This window comes from Malania oleifera, chromosome 13 (assembly GCF_029873635.1).
Source record: "Malania oleifera isolate guangnan ecotype guangnan chromosome 13, ASM2987363v1, whole genome shotgun sequence".
Taxonomy (NCBI): Eukaryota; Viridiplantae; Streptophyta; class Magnoliopsida; order Santalales; family Ximeniaceae; genus Malania; species Malania oleifera.
The window spans coordinates 49,909,331-49,921,976 of record NC_080429.1 but is presented as its reverse complement, the minus strand read 5'-3'; the positions used below and the strand labels follow the sequence as shown (position 1 = coordinate 49,921,976).

General features: G+C 36.4%; 1 pseudogene; it reads left to right on the top strand.

Annotated features, from left to right (window-relative positions):
- Positions 1-12,036: 12,036 nt before the first annotated feature.
- LOC131147026 (small nucleolar RNA R71) lies at positions 12,037-12,136 on the top strand (annotated as a pseudogene).
- The last annotated feature ends 510 nt before the right edge of the window (positions 12,137-12,646 follow it).

The following is a 12,646-nucleotide window of genomic DNA, read 5'->3' as shown; positions in this document are numbered from 1 at the left end:
AGATGTTGAGACTAAACAACCACGATTGAAAAATGCCGAGACTAAACAACCACAGCTGAAAAGATGCCGAGACTAAACAACCATGGCTGAAAAGATGCCGAGACTAAGCAACCACGGCTAAAAAGATGGACAAGACTAAACAACCATGGATGAAAAGATGCCAAGACTAAACAACCATGACTAAAAAGATGTAGAGACTAAACAGCCACGATTGAGAAGATGCCGAGTATTTTATGAATTAAAATGGAAATGAGAATGAATTTGAAATGAAAGAAATGGAAATGAAATGTGATATGTGAATGATGCAAAATGGGAAAGAGCCATGTAAAGTGAAGCGCTATGAAATGTCAAAGCTGAGAACATGAATAGATGTAAATTACAGAGTAATGACAGACAGAATAATGTATTGTGGTGTTATTAGTATTTATACTAGTAGAACATGTTATGTTTGGGTGGGGCAAACTCTTCGCTCGAGGGCTTGCTGAGAATGGCTAGTGTCATAGTAAGTATCAAATGTGGCAGTAGGTTGCATAATGTACTAGGGTAAAGGGAAACTACTTGTATGGGTAGGTAGATTTCCTTATTCTCAGGGCCTACGCTAGTAAACCTTTGTATGAACTGTGTGAGTACAAGATTAATCTATCACTTGAGGGCTTATTGAGTAAGTTGAGTGATCTAGTATGCTTCAGTTGTGACCTTTGGGTTACCTAATATGTCAGAGCATAGGGGTGTACTTTTATGGGCGGGTAATCACCCCTATCCTTAGGCAATCTCATTGGTAAAATACCTTACATGTGTTTGATTAGGAACAGATAATGATTTCAAAATTATGGTTAAATGAAAATGATGATTTTATATGTTATTTACAAACCTCATGTTGGCCACAAGGTGATATAATACATTGTTTCTCCCCGTAGTGAGATCTGTCTCACCTAAATACAAATTTATCTTTTTTAGGACCTCCATGTGATCGAGTTTAAAGAGCTTAGGGTTCTTATAGTATTTTTGAGATAAAAGGAGAAGTTATAAGCTTGATGATTTTTTTAAGTTGTATTAAGTTTTTATGTTTTATGTTTTATGTTTTTTGAGTTATGGATGGTTATGAATATTGGATGTTAGAGATATGTGTATATATGAAGATGCAGGTTGATGGATGGAGTATTTGGGATATTATAGTTAGAAACTCCGGTATTTTATTGTTGGAGGATTATATTTATATTTTTCGCTGCGTGATTGAATTGAGTATCAAGTTTAGATGAATTAATGACGTGGCCCCCGGGTCCCACAAGGCGGGTTTGGGGCGCTATGAAGCATATGTATTCAAAATAACACATTGGACCCTATTTTTGGTTTCAAGGCATTACAATAAATGTAGTAGGAGCATTTGTCAGTCCGAATGGCATAACCAGAAACTAATAGTGGCCAAACCTAGTTCAGAAGACACTCTTTGAAATATCCTTTAACTTGGATTTCACCTCATGATACCCGGATTGAAGATCGATCTTGGAATAGACTTGTGTTCCTTGGACTTGGTCAAACAAATCATCAATTCAGGGTAGTGGGCATTTGTTCTTTATCATCACTTTATTTATTTCCTCGTAGTCGATACGCATCTTCATCAACCCATCCTTCTTTCTAATATACAAAACCGGCGCTCCCCAATGTGACACACTAGATTTGATGAGTTCCTTGTTCCGTAATTCCTGTAATCACTTCCCAAGAGGTCTAAACACTATCTTCTTCTTATAATAGTCAATATTAGCACAATTGGAGGCTAGCCAATCCATCCCCAGGGTTATACCAAACCCATGTATGTCGAACACTAACTTAGTAGGTAGCATTCTTCCCTAAATTCAAATTGTATTTTTCCCTTCTTTTTTTTTAAGAATCTTTCTACAAACCACCATGGTTCCTGACAGTTCGACCATGGATAAGTTGACATCTAGTAATCGAGTTCCCACCCCACACGATTTTACTATACCCTAAAGATATAAATAAGTAAACTATGCTAGAATTAAATAACACAACAACTTAAATTGAAAATATAAAAGTAGTACCTACCACCAAATCACCAGAATTCTCTGCTTCTCCCAATGCAAGAGAGTAAACCTGCTCCGGGTGTTCCTCTGGTATACCTTGGAGTGCCTAATTATTTTCTTGGTAACGATTAAGAGTGGGTTCATTACGCGACGGCCCGTGACATTGTCATGCAAAGTGGTCGGATCTACCGCACCAATACAGTTTTTCGTTCCACTCCAATAGTCATCCCTATGTTGGCTCCCCATTTATTGCCTCTGGTCTCCACTGTTACTATTCCTCTTCCATGGATCCTGACTTGAACCGGCATGGAAATAAGGAGGCATAGGCCTCTTCACCTAGCTTGACATCTCTGTACTTCTCTATAAATTTTTTCCACTTCTATTGCTTTATCCACCAACTCCAAAATGTGTTGGACCTGACATGCCACCACCTACTCATAGATTTCCAAACTCAGGCCCTTCTCAAATCTTCGCACCTTCTTTGATTCATCTAGAATCATTTACAGGGCGAATCAAGATAGCTTAACAAACTTGGCTGCATACTGATGTACTATCAAGTTCCCCTGAGTTAAATTGGAAAACTCCTCCGCCTTGGCATCCTTGGTAGAAGTGGGGATGTATCGATCCAAGAAGAGCTCCTTGAAATAATTCGAAGTCGTAATGGCAGGTCTTGACCTCTGTTCTTCAAGTAACTTCATAGATCTCCACCAAGACTTGGCCTTCCCTGTCATCTTAAAAGTGGCATAAAGTACCTTCTATTCATCTGTACAACGAAGGACTGCCAGTAGCACCTCCATCTCTTGAATCCAATTTTCTACAATTATTGGGTTAACTTCTCCAACAAAAGTTGGGGGATTTATTTGGGTAAATTGGTCAATAGTGCACCCCTGATTAGTAGATGGGCAGTTCCATCTCCTTGGGTTCCACACAACTTCTACCATGATTTTTTGGGTTAAACCACATAGCACTGGATTAGGATTACAGTCGTGTAACGCCCCTATGTTGCTTCTTCCTCCAACTTCCATGTTCTTACCTTTGGGGTCCATCCTCAAGATATGACAAACAACTCATTTTATTTTCCTAGAATAGTAATATGTTCGGTACAAATAAAACAAGTTAATATCCAACCATCCAATTTAGGGTTCAGTCTCATGGCTCAAACACAAAACTTCACTAAAATTTATATTATTCATATCAAGTAACGAGCATCATATCCCACGCATAATTACAACGCTTCGAATACCAAGCTGCGAATATCCTAGTATTATGGATGGTAACTCAATTATTATAATGGATGATTTGCACAAGAAGGAGAACCCAATGTAGCCTTCTAGGAGAAATAACCGCTAATGGTTCACCGTGGCTTTTCTGAAACTGTCGATGGTTTTAGAAAATTCAAGGAAACCTTTGATCGACTTCTACTTCTAGCTACGAAACAAACTGGACCCGATCAACCTTACAATTCCTAGCCTACCCATTCCTAATCTCTAATATTATCACCCACTAAAGTCTACAGAACCTAGCAACGTAGGCTTTGATACCAAACTGTAACGACCCAAAAATTCTACAATTTTTTTTTTTTTAAATAATTTGATACCATAACTGTAGCGCCCCAAGCCCAGTGGGGCTCAGAGTGCTATTCTCTATGTATATATCTCTGATACCATCCCTGTATGACCCGTACCCAAAGTGGAGCACTGGGTTTACCTGTCTATAATTCATTTAAAGCTAAGCAGTGGAATCATATACATAAAATCCCAAAAATAATACCAGAGTTCTAACACCATCATAAGTACATAAGTAACTCTCCAAATACCATACTACAACCCAAGGTGTTCAAAACATAACTATAAACATATCAGTTCTCACTGACAGCTACTTTAAATAACACTATCTATGCCCTATCCTGTAGCACTAAGTTCGATCCCCTCAATGTTCTAAAATGTTGAAATATTTATTGGGGTGAGACACCTCTCAGTAAGACTGAATAAATTATTATTAGTGTGTTGCAACATGAGTTTTAGTGTATTAAAAACACATCCATTACATCATTAACTTTAACTGAGAAATCATATGTAAAACTATACTCACCCATATATACATATATTTTTCAAAAACACATACTTTTCTCAAAACATGCTTTAGCACAATAAATTTCTCTATCTACATAAAACAACATATATGTTCATGAAGAACCTCCCCAAATAAATAATCACTTAATCATCATGTAATAACCCCACATGATCGGGTTGTGTTGCCCAAAGGCTGGACTAAACTATGGCTGGTCTACCACTAGGTTAAGTTAAAACAAAACTCGTCTATAGTATGATTTGCCTACAGTAGGCTGGTCCGAACTCTAGGGTCGGTCAACAACTCATCGCAGGCCAAATCAACTTCCATTACCAACACTTCGCAGTACAGTGTGGTTGCACTAACATATTTCGTTTGTCATATCTTGTCTATAGCTACAGTACCTTGGTAACTTACTTATTTAGTCCATCAGAGTTCTAAATAACATATAATGCAATTATATGATATTATATAATAACAATATAATGACCTCCTCATATCCTGCCAATGTTATATTGCAATTTTCATAATAAAAACAGTAGCATGGTCTTATTTTCACAATTCCACAATATTCTCAGTATTTTCATAGATCAATCTTGGTAACTTACTTATTTAGTCCATCAGAGTTCTAAATAACATATAATGCAATTATATGATATTATATAATAACAATATAATGACCTCCTCATATCCTGCCAATGTTATATTGCAATTTTCATAATAAAAACAGTAGCATGGTCTTATTTTCACAATTCCACAATATTCTCAGTATTTTCATAGATCAATATATGACCACATTCTCTGTATGCATTCATAACTCAGTATAACTCTATCATGTCATATTTCTGCATAAAACTGTCATATCATATTTGCATCATATTAATAACGTTCTGAAATCAATATAAAATCATTTCCAGTTGTCTATCATCATAAAATAGTCTAATCATAATCATTTAGTCATTTCTCATGCCACACAATTTGAGTGATAATTCATAATATAGTAATTGTCTAAGAAAAATGTATATTTTTTCTAAAAAATAAAATATAACCTTTTCTAGGGTTTTCTCAAACTCATAATACTAGGTTTTCCCCAAATACGTACATATATAATAAATAAACCATAATTTTCATACCCTAAATTATTTAGAAAACCACAAACAGTATTCTAGTATTCATATACTATATTTTAACCGGTTGAATCTTATAAAAGAACTGACATAATTTATTCCCCTTACCTTATCCTTGAAGTGGTGTCTAGGATCCCCAAACCAAAAATCTACTCTAATTAAAATGACAAGGATCGATGCTAGGACCTCGTGGTAGTGTCCGAATCGTTGATTTTGTAGAAGATTTGAGAGAAATTGAGGAGAGAGAGAGAGAGAGAGAGAGAGAGAGAGAGAGAGAGAGAGAAAGTATTTTCATAGCACGAGGAGAGAGGAGAGAGAGAGTGTATATATTTCTAAACAAAATGAGCTTCTACCCTATTTATAAGCCACTGTCCCAGAAAAAACCATCAATGGTTTTCCTCGAAGGTTTAGTTTTTAACCAAGCCATTTTTTACAGTTTTACCTTTACCAAGCCTTAATAACTCGAAACCATCAATGATTTTCCTGATCTCCACCAAACTGTTAACGCTTTGGTCTGCATGAAACCAGTTTTCCTCTTTTCTTTATTATTATTATTATCATTATTTTTTCCCCAGGTCTTTACATAAGGCTTCCTACTGTTGATGCATAAGGAACTGCCTTCATGTTCTCTACCTCAATCGGTGTTTTAGGACACTGATCCTTGGATAGAGAGATTCCATGTCTGAAATAGAGTAACCCTTTCTTGGAATCCTACATGCTAAAACGGTCAAAAATCATATTGACATAAGTAACTTGTGATGAGCCCAACATCCTTTGCTTGCGATCTTGCAAAAGCTTGATCCCAAGGATGTGACCGGCTTCTCCCAATTCCTTTATGTTGAGCTGTCTGGATAACCATACCTTAACCGAAGATAATACCCCCACATATAGCACTAAGAATACCACCATGTTTCCATCATGATTTTTATATACACGACTCATCAAGGCATTAATCAAAACCATAAGATTTAATGGCTTGATCACAATAGATGTTCCAAAACCTATATGTCTACTTAAGTCCATAAATGGACTTCTTAAAAACAACATATGTTGTTGGCCTACTATTGCAAAACCATCTGGTTGCACCACATAGATGTTCTCATCAAGACTTCCATTAAGAAAGCTGTCTTGACATCCATTTGCCAAATTTCATAATCAAAATGAGTTGCAATGGATAAGAGAATTCTAATAGACTCTAGCATAACTACTGGTGAGAAAGCTACCTCATAGTCGATTCCCTCTTTCTGAGTAAACCCTTTTGCAACAAGCCTAGCCTTGAAGGTTTCCACCCTCCCGTCTGCTCCTCTCTTCTTCTTATAGATCCACTTGCATCTGATGGGTTTTATCCCTTTAGGGGGGTCTACAAGACCCTAGACTTGATTAGAATACATGGACTCCATCTTTGATTTCATAGCCTTTTTCTAGAGTTCTACATCTTTATCTTAAGTGCTCCATAGTAGTTTTCGAGTTCGGTATCCAATTCATCAGGGATCCTGTTATAAGACTCTCCCAAGAACATATACCGATCAATCTGGTGTACAACCCTCCTACTGTGATGAGCCATGTTTTGCTATGTTGATCCTGATCCTTGTGCACCATCTTTCTACCCTAGTTATACAATCGACGTATTGATGGTAGTTGCACATGATGGGTTAAACTCATCTCAAGTTACAATATTCCTCCCACTACGATGAGGCAATGGTATGTTAATAACTCTATCTTTTGGTGGTTCTTCTTGCACTATAGGTATAGCTAGTGTATCTCCTCTCAACTCTTCTAGAACAATCCTACTTCTGGGTTTGTGGTTCATTACATAGTTCTCTTCTAAACATCGAGCATTGGTGCTAACAATGACCTTCTAATCCTTATGACAATAAAATAACCCACCTTTTGTTCCTCCAGGGTAGCCAACAAATAAATCGACATCTGTCCTTGATTCCAACTTATCTGTTTTCCCTTTTAGCACGTGTGCTTGACTCACTCTAAAAATGAGTAGCACGAAGGCTATCCTAAGTATAGGAGTTTAGTTGTATAATAATTAGCAAAAGAGCCAGATCGTCTCCTTAAGGAATGTAGTTTAATCCAAAACTCGTGTCAAAAGTTTACTGAACATGGTTTAGATTCGATTTCTAGAATTTTTGAGATATTTGTGATGCAATTGAAATGACACAAAAACGGAACTATAAACCTAACACGTATAAAATTAATGACAAGAACAGGAAACATACACAATAAAATAGACAATAACAAAATTAACTGTGGAAAATAATCCTACATTTAACCATTCAGATATGGAATTAAACCTACATTCGAAATTTCGGGAAAATGCCTAAAAACAAAAGCTTTATTATATGACTGAAGCATGCAACCCTAAAATCATCAATCAAACACTAACGTAACCAAAACTAAATTTTTAACATAATCAAGAACTTAACAAAACACAAACTAAAAACTAAAATTTAATAAAAACCAAACAGAAATTAAGAATTCCAAGACTTCAATTAAAACATAACTTAGATAAGCAATCTTAACTTAAACAATTATTTAAAGGAAAATAGAGAATGGAAGAGAGGGAGAGATAAACCTAATGACTTTAAAATTGAATATTCAAACAATAATAAACTTAAACCAAATCTTTAAATCTATATTTAAATGACAATGAAAGTAAATAAAAACTAATTAAACAATGAGAAAAGGAGAGAGAGAAAAGGAAAGATGAGAGAGAGAGTAAGGCCGTGAGGGAGAGAAATCCCCAAGCTATTGTTCGAAGCTCTGCCCTAAGCCCCTCCTCCTCTGTTGCACTGCTTCGTACGACACCAAGGAAGAAGGAAAGACTGAAAAAAAAAAAAAAAAAAAAAAAAAAATAAAAAAGAAAAAAAAAAAACCTACTCTTAAACCCTACTTTTGTCTACCTAAAAGCTGCCTCCCCCCCCCCCCAAAGCAATAATAACCCTAATATATAAAGAAACTACGACTGCTCTAAAGAATGCAAAGACCTAGCGCTTCACACGCAGTGCATGGTTACCTAGCTCCAATTATGGTCACATCAACTTGATGGGCCTCTCTTATTCTTTACCGCAACCACAATGTCCAGCGCCCTTATTGAAGCCTAGCTTCCCAAGACTCTTCACGTTGTTAGGTCCACACACAAGCCAGCTTCTTGCACTTCAAAGCCCAGCTGCGAAACTCTCCAATTGACTTATACATGCACACAGTTCACATATACGACCTCTTTATGTGCTTATGGTCTAGATTTGGACTCCAACTCACGTACACAACTAACATATGCACGCATACATTTTTAATTTCGAATTTAATGTCCAAAAATTGTCCTCACAAGGCCTCTAGCTTGATGTACATGACTTCATGCATGATATCTGGCTCACGTACACCTCATGTACATGCACGTACATTTTTAATTTCAACTTTAATGTCCAAAAATTGTCTTGCAATAATAAAACACAAATGTCCATAAATTTTCGATAAAGATATGATAGTTATCTAAAAATTATCAAACGAACTCACTGATTAAAATATTGAACATAATCAGACATTTAATTAAAATTATAATTCCTAATTCAAGATTTTAAACGCCTAATTATGCAACATTGACACATAATCACACCCCCCAACTAATGTTTTGCTAGTCTCTAACAAATAACATGAATGCAATCTAGAGTGATACCCACAAACACCAATTTTAGTGAATAGTGCATGCAGTACAAATATACCATTTCACATATAAGAATATCACCAGATTACGCACAAGCTCATTCATACTAAATTCACGCAATTTCGAAGCAAGTCACTCATGCAAGTTTCATCATTATATAGCTATTAAGAATAGTATTCTTCACATAGAGTCAACCAGTAATTACAATTCAGAGTTAATGTAGTCATATCAATTCAAGTATAAATAGGCAAAATCTCAAGGCATGTGTAATGTGTATGACTCGTTGTGCCTAGGATATCCATGGACACCTACAGAGCGGTCATTTTGACTCGGCCTCACTGGTATACCATCAAAAGCACTAAAAAAAAAATGGACTCACTTGTCATATGTAAGGAGGAGTGCCATGATCAAACATCCCACAAATTGCAAGGAACAAATGCTAAATGTACAGAGTGGACTAGTCTGAAAAGGATCCAGCCTATTTGTGAGGTGTTGGGTCCTTCACCCTAGCATCTTCACACCTACTCACCATATCCAACCAAGACCACCCTAGATCAACTTATTCACAAACCAGACATGATACATTTGAGGCATTAGGTGGTTTAAGAGTCTTCATATGTGGAGAACATGTGTCATATTCCTGAATTTTTATTGTAGTTGTGTGGAGCGGGTATTAATTTTTCACCTCATTCTGGTGCGTTTCTATTTCTCTTTTTATTTCTTTGCTCATTCTTCAATTTCTTTCTTTTCATGGTCAGTTAGGATAATCATTACACTTCTTTTATTATCTTCATACCACCCATGTGAATTAAGCTTGAACAGGAGTCCATGAAATAAGTCTATCTCTAGGGGTGGCTCAGCATTCACATCTTGAGTAGGCTACAAGACCTAGGTTTTCATCTCCCCACTAGATGTCACCTCTAGGCTAGCAAGTCAAAAATTGAGACTAGTGTACAAAGAATATCGAAAAAAAAAAAGGGGGAAAGTTGAGTTTCATGAACTCTGAATTGACGTCAAAACTTAAAGGAATGATAAATGGCTCAGCAGTACCACACAAGGTGTCAAAATTGCCACGACACTCTCTCAATGCTCACAAAGAACCCTAAGTTCTACAAGTCATGTGAATATGTGTTTTTAAACTCATGAGATACCATGTAAATACAAGAGTTTATATAGCCATATTAACATGAATGAACTACTAGTCAAGCTACATAGAGTTACGATTCATAGATTAGCCATATAAAGAGAAACTATACATAAATACCCAAGTGTGTAACTCCTAGGTTATATGTAAGTATGTAAAGGGTATAAGTCAATGTTAATCATGACCTAAGCATCCATATTCAATAATTTTTTTTTCAATGTAATAAAAACTCAGTGTCATAGGAAAATTCTCACCACTCCCCCCCCCCCCCAACTAAAGTGGAACAGTATCCTCAATGTGAAAGCATAGGGGAAATAGAAAAGATGTGCATGGGGAAGAAAAGCGTACTTGGGTGGAGAAGTAAGGGAAGATAAAAACTGAAAATAAGGAAAAATGTATGTGAAAATTAACTAAAAATAAAATAAGGTAAAACAAAATAAAAAAAAAAAGGACAGAAAAGCATCATAGTTTGTCTGGTGAAGGCTCGAGAGGAATTTCATTTGGTGGGTGCAATTTTATAAATTGAACAGGAAGGTTTTCGAATTTGAGTCACCACAATGACAGTCTTATTACCTACATGAAAGTTAACCTCAAATGAATTAATTCTCTTCAAAGTACTAAACAATACATGTGCAGATTGACTTTCTTGTTTTAACAAGAAAGGATCTTTATTCAGTATGCTTTCTAGGAAATTTACTTCTTTAAGAACTAGTTTTTGAGGAAAAGTTGTTGGAATAGTTACCTTTAGTTCTTCAAAAGCATCAACATTAAAATTTTTACCTGGTTCCTTGAATATTGAACTCTTGCCATTCTACTCAACTTTGTCATCTGATGCACCAATTACCTTACGGTTGCAGAGATTGCTTCAGCATTACAATCATTGACAAGTACTACAGTAGGTAATGACGGTTCCATGGTTGTCACCTGCACTTGAGTATTTGGTTGGGATAATGACTCCATGATTGTATACTGCACTTGAGTATCTGGCTGGGATGACAACTCCTTCAATTCTGGGCCTGCTTCCTCTGACTTTTCTTTAGCTTCATTTGTCTTAGTTGTAACTTCAGGTGTCAGGGCAACTATTTATCTGTCGATGAGTATTTCAGGTTGGGAAACTTCTTCTTCACTTCTCAGAGTACTAGCAACATTGTCTTTCTCAATAGAATCCCCTAAGACATCATGTACTTGTCGATGTTGTTTCTGGTACACCTGAGGATCAGACTGAGATTGTGTCGAAAAGTCCTCTTTTTCTAGGGTACTCAATGACATGCTTATCTTAGTTAAATTGGTGTTTAGTTCGCTGATGATGCTCCACAATTCATTCATGGTTTGAGTGTTAATCTGCATAAATTCTTGAAGTGTATTAGCCATTTGTGTCATGCTATCCTCAAAAGATGTTCGTCGGTGGAATAGAAGCTTCATTAGATTGAAATCTTGGAAGTGTGTAGCTCTGATAGATCTGTTGTGGCTGATACTGATGTGGAGGAGCAACGAGATCATAAGTTGGTTGCAAAGGTGGTGTATAAGACTAAGGAGGCTGCTGAAACTATGAAAAATATGGATCAGATTGACCATTCCTCCATGAGAAATATGGGTGATTCCTCCATTCTGTATTGTAGGTGTCTCGAGAATGGCTAATTTGGAGCTTTGTTAACCCAATTTACTGATTGTATCTTATCAAAACTACTCTCTTTTTCTAATTCTTATACCCTCATTTCCAGTGCAGTAACAAGAGCTTGGAGATCATTCTCCTCTTTGGCCTCATATTTACCTCCACCACCAATTGTGCTAAGAGGTTGCACTGCCATTGGTGCCCAATCATATTGTGCATTCCAGTTTTTGGAATTTTTAGCTAAGTAGTCAAGGAACGACAGTCTCTGATCTAGTTCCTTTCTAAAGATTTCTCCATTGCACATATTTTGGACAAACTCTTTATATTCAAAAGTAAGACCCGTATAGAAATAATTGGCTAACCTCCAAGATTTGAAATGATGTGGACAGATATTTATCAGATCCTTGAACCTCTCCCAACAAACCTGGATGGTCTCATCACCTTTCTGCATAAATTGAATGATTTTATCCTGCAAAAATTGAATTCTCTATGAGGGACAAAACTTATGTAGAAATTCATGTTCCATACCAATCCAATTAGAGATAGAGTGAGGTCTCAAAGAATTAAACCACATCTTTGTCTTATCCTTCAAAGAGGTAGGAAATAAACGAAATTTAGTAAATTCATCAATTTGAGCTCTAGTAATAACAGTATTGCAGTCAACTCAAAATCAATCAGATGCTAATAAGGACGCTCAAATTCCATCCCGTGGAACTGAGGTATCACTTGTAGTGACCCGAAAAAATTATGGTATTTAAATAAATAAAAAAAAAAGAGGAGGGAGAGGAAATTATAAAGGGGTCACAGTAGGTTCTCATCGACAAACGCAAAGAGTTCGTCGATGAAGTGGCTTGTTAGACTCGTCGACGAAGTGACGTGTCTCGTTGACGAGAAGATACCGAAATGCTATATTTAGTTCTGAATTTTGTCTGTGAGGAATGGGTGTTCATTGACGAACTTCCTTCACGGCCTCGTCGATGA